General features: G+C 35.1%; 1 pseudogene; it reads right to left on the minus strand.

Annotated features, from left to right (window-relative positions):
* Positions 1 to 3,678: 3,678 nt before the first annotated feature.
* On the minus strand, positions 3,679 to 4,035 carry LOC114898213 (annotated as a pseudogene).
* Positions 4,036 to 13,502: the final 9,467 nt, after the last annotated feature.

Genomic DNA, 13,502 nt, shown 5'->3' on the forward strand with positions numbered 1-13,502 from the left:
ATTCTTATTCTCCTCCCACCTCTCAGATTACTCTCTTGATCACTGTTTCCTGATCTAGTGATTTCACTGCTCCTCTCATGTCACAAATCCCAAGTTCTAATCAGATATTTATTTTCCTTCATGTTCATTCCTTTAGAGTCCACACCTAGTCTCTACTTACTAATAACCCTATTGCTCTATGTAGCAACATTATTTTTTTCATGTTTAAAATATGTGTTTCTAGTGCTTTGTATGCATTTGCCTTCCACTTGTCATGACATTTTACATATTAAGCATCAACCATTTATTAATTTCTTAGAATATGTCACTACCCTGGCAGGCACTATAGATGCAATGTTGCTTAAACTTCAAGAAACTCATGATTTAACATGAGTTAAACATAAAATTTAAATAAGTTGTATACTACAAGTTCAAGATGTTTAAATTGTTATGGAAGGAGAAAAGGAGTCCAGAGAAGCATGGGACAATATTAAAAAAGGCTTAAAAGGAGAGGCAACATTTGAGATGGGTCTTGAAAGATAAATTGAAGGTCATATGAGGCATAATAGAAAGAGAAATATTATTCCAGGCAATAAATATTCATAACTTATTTAAAGAAGTGGCAAGAACTTTGGTGTGCCTGTGGGGTGGGGGGCAGGGTTTATGTAACTTGTTTGGGTTTGGAAGGGTTGTTAGGAGATGAGATTGGAAAGATATTGAGCATGGTTTACTATGGATCTTGAATGACTTGATATGGAGTTTGGACTTGATCCTGAAGGTGGGATAGATGATCAGAATTTGAGCAGCCAAGTGCATAATTAGGTCTACATCCAAGAATGATCATGCTGGTAAGAAAGAGGATGGAAAATAGAGGATGGGATGAAGGACATGAATATTGTCTCCCACCAAATCTTTCCTTATTCTGAGCTCTTTACTTAATTCCAGTCCTCCTGGGTGACATTATGACATTTTACTACACACACACACACACATACACACACACACACATACACACACACACAAAATTTAGCAGTAACTACTTCTTTCTTATGACATCAAAATTAAACTCTTCTGCCTGACTTTCAGTGTCTGCTATAGACTGAATGTTTGTGCCCCCCAAAATTCATATGTTGAAACCTAATCCCCAAGGTGATGATATTTGAAGGTGGGGTCTTTGGGAGGTGATTAGGTCATGAGGGTGGAGCCCTCATGAATGGGATTAGTGTCCTTATAAAAGAGACCCAGAGAGCTCCCTCACCTCTCCCACCATTTTAGGACACAGCAAGAAGATGGCCATCTTTGAGCCAGAAAGAGTCCTCACCAGATACTGAATCTGCTGGCACCTTCATCTTGGACTTCCAGGCTCCAGAATTATGGGAAAATAAATTTCTGTTTATAAGGCACCCCATCTGTGATATTGTTGCAGCAGCCTAAATGGGCTAAAACAGTATCCTTCATGTTTCCTCTAAGACATGTTACCCTGCATATGCAAGTATAGTTCTCTTCCAAATGCCCAACTTTCTTTTTTTTCATCAACACCACCCTCACCTTTATCCCATAGTCATTCTAGCTGAACTCTGTTCTTCTTTGCTGCTCCTCTCCCATTGAAAGATCTTCTTCATGGATTCAGATCAAGCCTATTCAATTACAAATGCAAACCCTCTCTTCTCCCACGAAGTCTTTCCTGGAGACTTTCTTCCATCTTGCCCTTGCTCTCACTGGTATTTTTCTTTTTCAAATGCTTTCGTATATCCTGGATCTCACAATTCTTGCATTATCTTCATTACTTTTACATTTAAGTCTAATTTCAAGTAACATTTTTGTTTCTTGAGGATCAGGACTATGTACCTATTATACTCCTGAGTTTTTCACTTTTTAATGAACAAATTACAAATTATCAACATCCTAAAATAAATATACAAGACTCCTGTTAGAATGTTGTTGTAATGTTGGTTTCAATGCAAAAATCTGCAATAAGTAAAACAATGTCTAAATTTATTGAGCATATATTATATGCAAAACACTAGCATATATTATATGCTTGGTGTATTTATGTGTAATACTCATAATACCACTAGGTGTGTAATGTTATTGTTATTACTATTAATATAATAATCATAACCACCATATCCATATAAACTGAGAGATACTTTAAACAATTGCTCAAGGTCACTGACTCATCCATCCAAGCAATACATATTTATTGAGTTGTTATAATGTCCCAGGCATGGTTCTTAGAACCTAGGAAGTAACAGTGGACAAAATAAAGTTCTGTCCTAGAAGCAGGACATTTTTCTTGGGGAAATAGACCATTAAAAATTTAAACATTTTAATAAAACAATTTAACAAAGGATCTTATAACAATGTTTGGTAGAGTGATACATGCTATAAAAATAAATCAGGGCAAGTGCATGCAATGCAATTGGTAGGAAATCATGAAGCCAGCATAGAAAGGTAGGTTGTCAGACTCTAGATTCTCTGTAATAAGTCCCGTATTATTGTTAGCCTCAGGTACAACTTCATTACTGGTATTTGAGCCCTGCAGTAATCTCTCCTCACATGTATATTCTAATGAAACTCAGGTCTCATCAACATCAAATCTATGTTCTAATCAGACAAATATACTTATCTTCAAAAATGTACTCACCATGGCTCTTGTGTTTGGCTCATGCTATTCTTTTAGTGTATGCACACACTTACACACACATACATATGTGCACCCACACAGAATCTTTTTTACTTGAACTCAGATTCAACTTATTCTGTAAAACCTTTATTGTCTATTAAAAGAAGAGTTGCATCTTCAATTTTGTTGGCAATTTCCATTATATGTACTGTTATTCTAGGCAATTTATAAATAATGAAAAGAGAACAATATGTAATTTTTCAAACACTGAAGAAATATAACTATGGATCTACCTTTTTGTAGCATCTGCATTAACAGTGATTTTAAAAATTAGGATATAAAATCTGAAAAATTCTTTGACGTATTGAACCTTCCGATTAAGATAAAACATTGAGGACAAATACAGATTTGATCTACATGGTGTTAATTTAACAGCATTAAATTCAAGATAACCCTTAAACCCTTGTGTATTATTATTTAAATGTTATATCCTCCAATTCCCCCAAAATGAAGAAATAAATTAAAATCGTTCTTTATGTCATTTCAACCAGTAAATGTTTAAATACATTAAAAAATGATGACTCAGTCATAATGAAGAGAACGTTTTTTTTCTAAAGAAAATGAAGTGAGTGTATTCATAGCTAAATGGGGAAAAAAAAAAACATGTTTGAGAAAAAGCAAAATGCTGAGAATTCATATAACATTTGCACTATCTCAAACTAATCCTCCAGTGACCTTGCCAATAATATTTACTCTGAACAGCCACACAGGGAAAGAACGGGCTTCTCAATATAAAATAGTATTCATTCTGCTTTTTTATATTTCTAACAATAATAAAGGGTCAGAAACAGGCCTTGGCTGAAATGCTGATTGCTATTCCTGCTTTCCAACACTTTTCCAACTTTAAAATATCATTTAAAATACAATTTGTATATTTTTGTAAACTGCAGAGCTATTCTATACTGTACTCAGTAGCAACTAGTATATGTTGTTAAATCTGGTTATTATTATTATTTTTTTTTTTTGGACACCCAAATCTCTTTTATTGGAGGGGGGCAGGTGGTGGGGGTCTCTCACTGCAGAGCTTGTTCATTAGCGCTGTTTCCTAAGTCCTGCGGCTTCATTACATCTGGCAGCTCGGGTGGGCTGGAGAAGGGCTCAATGCTAAGGACCTCAAAGGCTTCATCTGCCCTGAAGGCTAGCCCCACAGTGGCTGGGGCCTGAGGTCGTGCTCTCTGGCTGGTGAAGCCACACTCTCCCAATGTCTTTCCGTGGTCCCGAAGCTGGTCGTCCTTGTACAGCTGCTGCTTGTCTGGTGGCCACTTGAGGATGCCCTCAATGATGTGCTTCAGCTGGAACAAGGTGTTCGAGTCCTTGGCGTCTGTGAAGATGGTGGTCTTGTGGCGTCGGATCATGAGGAACACGTGCATCACAGAGGCTGCCTCTCCCCCAAGTCTGGCAGATTTAACCAGAAAAAGAAACACAAATAACAGTTAGTAGTTAAAGACTTTAAGTTGCTGCTATTACAGATATAATACTAATTTGTTAGGGCTGCCCTAACAAAGTACTGCAAACTGAAATTTATTGACCAACAGTTCTGGCGACTAGACGTTCAAAATCAATGTGTTGTTGTTGGAGTTGGTTCCTTCCGAGGTCTGTGAGGGAAGGCTCTGCTCCAGGCCTCCTGCCTTACCGTGTAGATTATCATCTTGTGTCCACATGATGTTTTCCCTGTGTATATGTCTATCTCCAAATTTCCCTTTATCTTTGATAAGAACCTGCCTTAATGGACCTCATCTTAATTTGATTGCCTCTTTAAAGGTTCTCTCTCCAAATAAGATCTCATTTGGACATATTGGGATTCAGAGTTTCAAACATAAATTTTGAGAGGACACAATTCACCACATAACAGGCACTTTCCTCATTTTTATTTGAAACATTATTTACTATTTTATTTGTTTATTGCCTAAAATATATAGATTATAAAATGTGTATTTGGAATAGTAGGTGGATGGTTCTTCACAATTACTAGATTTATCCAAATTGGAAAGGAATAACTTAAATTGCCTCTGTTTTCAAATGGCATGATTTTATATAGAGAAAATCCTAAAGACTCCACTAAAAAAAAAAAAAAAAAACTTGTTAGAAATAATAATTGAATTTGGTAATGTTGCAGAATACAAAATCAATATACAAAAATCAACTGCATTTTGATACACTAACAATAAACTCTCCAAAAAAAAATTAAGAAAACAATCACATTTACAATAACATCAAAAATTTATAGAAAGAAAGAGTTGAACAATGGTTGCCAGGGCTTGGGAGGTGAGAGAAATGGAGAGATGTTGGCCAAAGGGTACAAACTTTCAGTTATAAGATAAATAGTTTTTGCCTCAACATAATAAATGCCACATATGACAAACCCACAGCAAACATCATTCTCAATGGTGAAAAACTGAAAGCATTTCCTCTAAGATCAGCAACAAGACAAGGATGTCCACTCTCGCCACTATTATTCAACATAGTTTTGGAAGTCCTAGCCATGGCAATCAGGGAAGAAAACGAAATAAAAGGAATATAAATCTGAAAAGAAGAAGTAAAACTGTCACTGTTTGCAGATGACATGATACTATACATAGAGACTCCTAAAGATGCCACCAGAAAACTACTAGAGCTAATCAGTGAATTTGATAAAGTTACAGAATACAAAATTAAGGCACAGAAATCTCTTGCATTCTTATACACTAATGATGAAAAATCTGAAAGAGAAGTTAAGGAAGCACTCCCATTTACCACTGTACAAAAAAGAATAAAACACCTAGGAATAAACCGACCTAAGGAGACTAAAGAACTATATGCAGAAAACTATAAGACACTGATGAAAGAAATTAAAGATGATATAAACAGATGGAGAGATATACCATGTTCTTGGATTGGAAGAATCAGTATTATGAAAATGACTATACTACCCAAAGCAATCTACAGATTTGATGCAATTCCTATCAAATTACCAATGGCATTTTTTTACAGAACTGGAACAAAAAATCTTAAAATTTGTATGGAGACACAAAAGACCCTGAATAGCCAAAGCAGTCTTCAGGGAAAAAAAACGGAGCTGGAGGCATCAGACTCCCTGACTTCAGACTATACTACAAAGCTACAGTAATCAAGACAATATGGTACTGGCACAAAAACAGAAATATAGATCAATGGAACAGGATAGAAAGCCCAGAGATAAACCCAAGCACCTATGGTCAACTAATCTACAACAAAGGAGGCAAGGATATACAATGGAGAAAACACAGTCTCTTCAATAAGTGGTGCTGGGAAAACTGGGCAGCTACATGTAAAAGAATGAAATTAGAACACTCTCTAACACCATACACAAAAATAAACTCAAAATGGATTAGAGACCTAAATGTAAGACCGGACACTATAAAACTCTTAGAGGAAAACATAGGAAGAACACTCTTTGACATAAATTACAGCAAGATTTTTTTAGACCCACCTCCTAGAGTAATGGAAATAAAAACAAAAATAAACAAATGGGACCTAATTGAACTTAAAAACTTTTGCAAAGGAAAGGAAACAAAAACAAGATGAAAAGACAACCCTCAGAATGGGAGAAAATATTTGCAAATGAATCAACAGACAGAGGATTAATCTCTAAAATATATAAACAGCTCATGCAGCTCAATATTAAGAAAACAAACAACCCAATCAAAAGATGGGCAGAAAAAAAAAAAAAAGATGGGCAGAAGACCTAAATTGGCATTTCTCCAAAGAAGACATACAGATGACCAAGAAGCATATGAAAAACTGCTCAACATCACTAATTATTAGAGAAATGCAAATCAAAACTACAAGGAGGTATCACCTCACACCAGTTAGAAGGGGCATCATCAGAAAATCTACAAACAACAAATGCTGTAGAGGGTGTGGAGAAAAGGGAACCCTTTTGCACTGTTGGTGGGAATGTAAATTGATACAGCCACTATGGAGAACAGTATGGATGTTCCTTAAAAAACTAAAAATAGAATTACCATATGACCCAGCAACTCCACTACTGGACAAATACCCAAAGAAAACCATAATTAAAAAAGACACATGCACCCCAATGTTCATTGAAGCACTATTTACAATAGCCAGGTCATGGAAGCAACCTAAATGCCCATTGACAGATGAATGGATAAAGAAGATGTGGGCCATAAAAGGGAATGAATTCTGATCATGTGTAGAGATGTGGATGGATCTAGAGACTGTCATACAGAGTTAAGTAAGTCAGAAAGATAAAAACAAATATTGTATATTAACGCATATATGTGGAACTTAGAAAAATGGTTCAGATGAACCCATTTGCAGGGCAGAAATAGAGACACAGATGTAGAGAACAAACGTATGGACAACAAGTTGGGGGGGAGTGATGGGTGGCAGGTAATGGTGTGATGAATTGGGAGATAGGGATTGACATATATACACTAATATGTATAAAATGGATAACTAATAAGAAACTGCTGTATAAAAAAATAAATAAAATTCAAAAACAAAACAGAACAAAGATAAATAGGTTCTAGAGATCTAATGTACAGCATGATGACTAGAGTTAACAATTATATATTGTATACTTGAAAGTTGCTAAGATAGTAAACCTTATGTGTTCTCACCACTCACACACATAAAAAGGTAACTATGTGAAGCAATTTATATAACTAATCAGATTGTGGTAATCATTTCAGTGAAATACACATATACTAAATGATTATATTGTACATCTTTAAAAGAATAATATTGTACAACATAAATATATGCAATTTTCTTTGTCAATCATACTTCAATAAAACTGAAAAATAAGAAATAGAAAAAATGTAAAAAGATGGAAAAAATATATAGATTTAAAATAATAAATGAAATACTTAAAGTTAGATTCTGTAGTTGTTTGTTTTAATTTTGAAACATTTAAAGTTCAAATGAACTGGAAACTGAAAAGTGACTAAACACTACTATTCAGGTTCATAGGCTAAGTGGACATCTGTCTACAATGTGAGATGCATTTGAGCTTCTAGGAATTGCTCATACCTCCAATATATGTACACTGCCAGTGTCTGACTAATATCTGATGTTCCAACAAAAGATTGTCTCACACTGAAATGCACATATTTCAGAAAGTAGAGGCAGATCAAGCCAATCATCAATCACAAAAATTGTGTTGAAAATAACTTAAGATTTCTTCCAACCTATGGTTGTTCACCATCCAAAAGTACAAAGTGCTGTTGCTCTTCCCACCAGGCATCCCTATCATACGTCTAGGGTTCTCTACACTGTCAGCTTTAAGTCCAAAATACTAACAATTTTTGCCTGAACTGCTAAAATGGAGTCTTAACTGAATATATACCTTAATTCCCTTTTTCAGCAAATATATATGGGACTTCTACCATGTACAAAGCACTGTCATAGATGCTTGAGTACTTTTTTGAGGGGAAAGCATCCCTGTCTTTGTGGAGTTTATGTAGAGGAATTAGGAAATGTGTCTTTTCTTGTGTCCCTGAAATTTGTTATCCACACAACATCCAGAGTGATCATTTTAAAGAGAACTCTGACCTTGTCACTATTTATTTAAAACATTTTCATACTTTCCAATTGCTCTTGATTAAACCCCAATACCTTGATGTAGCCTTCAAGGCCCTGTGTAATCTGGTTCCTATTGATTTTTCCATCTCATTCCACGTTGTTCTCCACCTCACCCACTCTGTCCCAGGCACATTGGCCCTCTAGCTAATGGTGACAATAACCAAATCTCTCCCATCTCAGAGCATTCACACATTTGTTTCTTCTTTCAGGAGCTCTCTTGCTCCTCACATGTCCACTTAGAATGCTTCCTTTATGTCTCAGCAGACATACCACTTCTTCATGGGTATTTCCCTAACCCACCAAATTTAAGTCCAGTATCGCTGTGATACCTACTTAAAACTTCTCATTTATAACAATTGTAAATAATTATATGTAAAATGTCTATCTCTCTAATCAGATTGAACTCAATTAGGACAAAGATCATGTAGGTTTACAATTGTCTTCCTATTCTTAGCACAGTACTCAATAAATATTTATTGAGTGTAAGAGGAATGAGGTAGAAGAGAAAAGAGAAAGACTATCAGGAATGAGGTAGAAGAGAAAAGAGGAAGACTATCTTGACTGTTGGAAAGGCCTACATTACACTGGAATGAGCTTAAATTAGAATGGACACTAATTTAAGGGTAGAGGTTTGGCTTCTGGGCAGAAAACTTCAGAGAAAACAACTTATTTTAGCCAACATTTTCCAAGTACATTCAATGGTGTTCCATCCCCATAAAATGCTTCTCAAAAGCATGATAGCATTGTTAAAGAACTTTGACCAATATTTTATGCCTCTACAGATTCACACTGCCTATCATGAGCTCCTATTAAGAGCTCCAAGAACTCTTCTAGTAAAGAACCCTGTTTAACAAATCCCTCTCTTCCTTTAGAATAACTAGTAACATGCAGGGACACTTGCTGAAAATTACTGTTCTGAGATATAACACACTTCCTCCACTCCCTTATCGTTTCCCTTACAAGTAAAGGCATTTAGATGGACAATCTCATTCTGCATTTTTCCTTGTCTCAAAAGAGAGTCTTGGATTTAGAAGTTTGGTTTTTACCGATTGACTGAAAACTAATGTATAACATCAATAGTTTTAGCCCCCTCTTTACAGTATAGGATTTATGTAATTTTTGGATAATTGATGTATCAATACATATGGATTTATAGTATGATATAAGTAGCCACATACTTTCCACCTAGAATTCTTTTAGCCTAATAGTATTATAGATCGGAAATTGTCAAATATTTTTGCATGCAAATTCCCAGTATTTGTGTATTTATAATATTATAATATGCCACTATGTAATTTAAATGTACCACTATACTTACATATAATTTATTTTATAAAACATACCCCAAAATAAAAGCTTTAAATGCTGACATAAAATAAATATAATGAAAGTTCTTAATATTTTTTCTACTATTTCATGAATCATTTTGCATAATCCCTGGATTGCATGCATCCACCTTATCTTAGATCTAACTTTTATAAACTATGACTGGTTTGGAGCTCACCAGGGGATGACGAGGCTTCAGATTGTTTTTCAAGAATAAGTGACAAAAAAAAAAAAAAAAAGAAGAAGAAGTGACAATGCGTTTGAGGAGTTGCAGGCTTCATTTACCCTGTAAATGACTCAGCTGCTATTTACTAGATGTGGCTTGTTTAGGTGGGTAGAAGGAACTAAATTTGAAGGCTTTGGAGAAGATATTGGGATGTAGACAAAGGATATATCTTTATAAAATTTGTGTCAGGATTGAGATGTTGCATAATTTACATCACAGGTACCAGACTGAGCCATGTCTTTACCTTGGTCTGGGATCCCAAGAGGGCACAGTTACAAAGGCACATGTTTCTCCTAGATGACCAGACTACAAAGGCCATGTGATTCCTTGGGCATGGATCTATCAGGGACTCAATGTGCAGAAAGTGGGGGCTATGAAAAATTGATTCTAGGCTTTTGCCTATTGACTTTTACTCAAGGAAAATCCCAAATATTGATTTTCAAGTTAGTGAATATGGAGAACCCTAACAACACTAACAGCATATAATATGACAATACTTGTCATATTATATAATCAAATTAGTTTGATCCTCTATCCTGGTAGAGACTACCTTAAAGAAGCCCTTAGAGGGAATTTATCACATATTTATACAATGTTATGAGTTTGGAAACTCCTTGAGATACACAGTTATTCATTTTTAGAGAAAAGCATTATGGTCACCTAAATAAGAAGTAGTATTTCTGAATGATTAGGAATACTGACCTTGAAGGGAGATGGGTCTGGTACCATTTTCCACTTTAAACATCTTAAAGGCAATATCATCAAGGACAAGATATGTGATCTCTCTGAACTACCATAAAATGTAAATAACTATAGTCCCACAAATCCTACCTTGAATTAAAACACTTAACAGAATGGTGCTATAATTAGCACTTAGTAAAAGGTAGTAATAGTTTTTTCTTCTTCTTCTTCTTCTTCCTTTTCTTCTTCTTTTTTATTTTTATGAAAGAAATGAGAATAAATCTGTGATCCAAAGTGTTTTCCAGGTATGTCACTGAATCCTAAATTTGCTCTTTACATTTCATATAGATGCACTTGACTACATTAAACCTAGTGACCATATGTCAGCTGACAACTTTGATTAAGGAATCTTCAGTGTGAACTTGACTTAATCTTTAGTTCAAGTGGAAAATCTGGTAGTAAGTCTTTCTCTCCTCTGAGGTTCTGTCAAGCACTGTGATCCACAGAGACAGAATGGGAAGTTAAGCCAAAGAAACACACCATAAGTAAAAATTCTGTGGAATTGAACCCAAAAGCAGTCATGAAAGGACTGCAGAAAAATTACTAATCAGCACTGCAAAGGCAAATGATTCCTGCATCCTGTACTGGACGAATCTGAGAGTGAAATAACCTCCACAAGTTACCTCTTAAGGATAATGAGTTACAAATAACACACCCATCAATCTTGATTTTGGAATGATATTCTAGAACAACTTTTGAGTTCTAACGCATTTGGAATGATTGTCAAAGTTCTCCACTAGAGACTGGGTTAAAAATTAATCAGCAATAAGTTTTATGGACTTTACATGTTGCATTAGTCTAATTAGCTACTAACCCTGCAGGGGTAAGGGCTGGAATTAGAGTTTTCAGATGAAATAAATTGAGAGTAGAAATGATCAATTCTTCCTTTTCCTCAAAGAAAACATAGATCTTTAAAAAGTTTTTTTTTTCTTTTACAAAAAGGGACCTGGGTCCATAATCTAATAGGTTAAAGTAGATTCATTGATTGCTCTCTAAGGATCTGGAACAGTCCATGAAGCAGGCACAGAATAAAACAGAAATAGCTTCGGCAGAGAACTGATATTCCCATTCATGCTCTGTGGAATTACAAATGACTGGGCTTTCCATTGTGATACATTTCCTCCTACACATCTGCAAAGAATTGTGCAATATGTTTAGGAAAACACTGTGATTTATTTTCAAGGTCTAGGAGATTTCAGCTTTCTTAACTCTTTACTATCCTGGAATAATCAAGACTAAGCAGGTTTCCTGAAGAAATTATTTTCATAAATTATTTTCTTAACAAAGTAATGTTAATGGAGAACATATGTAAAGTTTTAAACTTCTGCAAACCAACACAACTTCCCATGCATGTAGCAAAGATTGACCACCATCAGACACCTTTATTTTTTGGACCAGTTAAAAAGTAGAGCACACTCACCTTGCACCACTAGAACCTGGTCATTTTTATTATGGTAAACATTGGATTCATTAGCCTAACACCCTCAAGGCAAAATTCTAATGACCACTGGATCATAACAAGATGGATGCCACAGGAGAGCCATTTAACTTGATTCCAAACATAAAATTATTTATAAAAAAAGATACAATTGAATTGTTTTTTGCACAAATGCTATAAAATATTTTTATTAAAGTAAAAACAGTGATAGGAAAAACAGAAAAGGAAAGAAAATATCCAAAAACAGCCAAACATATTTAACAGAGATGAAACCCATTCTATTTCCCTGGGGTGAAAATGTGTGGTTTAACATATGAGAAGGATATTTCACTTGGTGTATGTTACCCATCATAGCAGCACCAGCAGGGACAGCTACAGAAAACGGTCCATTAGTTTTTCCATAATAAACTCTTTTTTCACTGGCACACTCTTGGGATTCTTTGACATTATTTCAGTGTAGTTATTGGTGGATGGCTTCAATAATTGGAACTCTCACAACCTGAAATTAACATTTTCATGTCACTCTAGTATATGTTAAACATTGCAAAACTTGGTTTTAAGGGCATTCTCTCCAATATATGTGATTCCAAAAGGCAAAGTTGTAAATGAAAAATGCTCTTTATATTTCTGCATTTTAGATTTGCACTTGTTTCTCAAATTAGCATGTCAAGACACCCATTCAATATAACTTTATCATGCTCAAGGAAGGACAAATGAATGAGAGTTAACAGCTCCCAGTTGGAGTCTCCAATGTGTCTAACATATACCTAAGGCAACAGCCTCCACACAAGGGAGTTCTCTGAAAATCTGTGCCCTATAATGTACAGGGACAAATAAGAATTAGATGGAAGTCTTCACTGAGGTAAAAAAAAAAAAAAAGTCAACACCTAGTTGTGCCAAGTGCCAGGAAAAGGATATGGTCCTTATGCTAAAAAGAAATCACAGTCTAATATAGAAGCTAGAATTTAGGCAGCATAGTGGAGTAAGTTCAATCAGAGAAATATACAACCATTTAAGGCAGAACACAGAAGAAATGTGATTTGTGCATGCCAAAACCCTCCTTGGAAAATTTTCTTACAGCTACAAAGGATATTAGACTTCATCTGACTTTATGTCCTCTCTAAATGTTATGGATAAGACTAAAACCTAAAGAGATAACATGATTCATGCAGGGACCCACAGCTCATTTACCTCACAGCTCCAAATTCCAAACCTAATGCTTTATTGACTACAGCAAACACCTCTTTGGGAAATACATGGTAGTGTGTCCCTAATTCATAAGACCAATATGCACATTATTACTTTATTCTCAAAGACTACAATAAACTGGGGAGGGTGTGGCCTGAGGGATGACAATTAATTTCTTACTTACTTTATCCTTCAATTGTGCTATTTAATAAAGGAATCATCACTGAGAGACCAGGAACTTAGAAACAAAGTTGAACTAAAGGTCTAAGAGAATAAGCAAAAAAGAAAAATAGTCAGTGTATTAGGTCCATGGAATAAGAGATGATCATTTCAGCATTAAAAAAATGTAT

This window comes from Monodon monoceros, unplaced genomic scaffold, assembly GCF_005190385.1.
Source record: "Monodon monoceros isolate NGI ecotype Baffin Bay Population unplaced genomic scaffold, NGI_Narwhal_1 Super_Scaffold_18, whole genome shotgun sequence".
NCBI classification, from domain to species: domain Eukaryota; kingdom Metazoa; phylum Chordata; class Mammalia; order Artiodactyla; family Monodontidae; genus Monodon; species Monodon monoceros.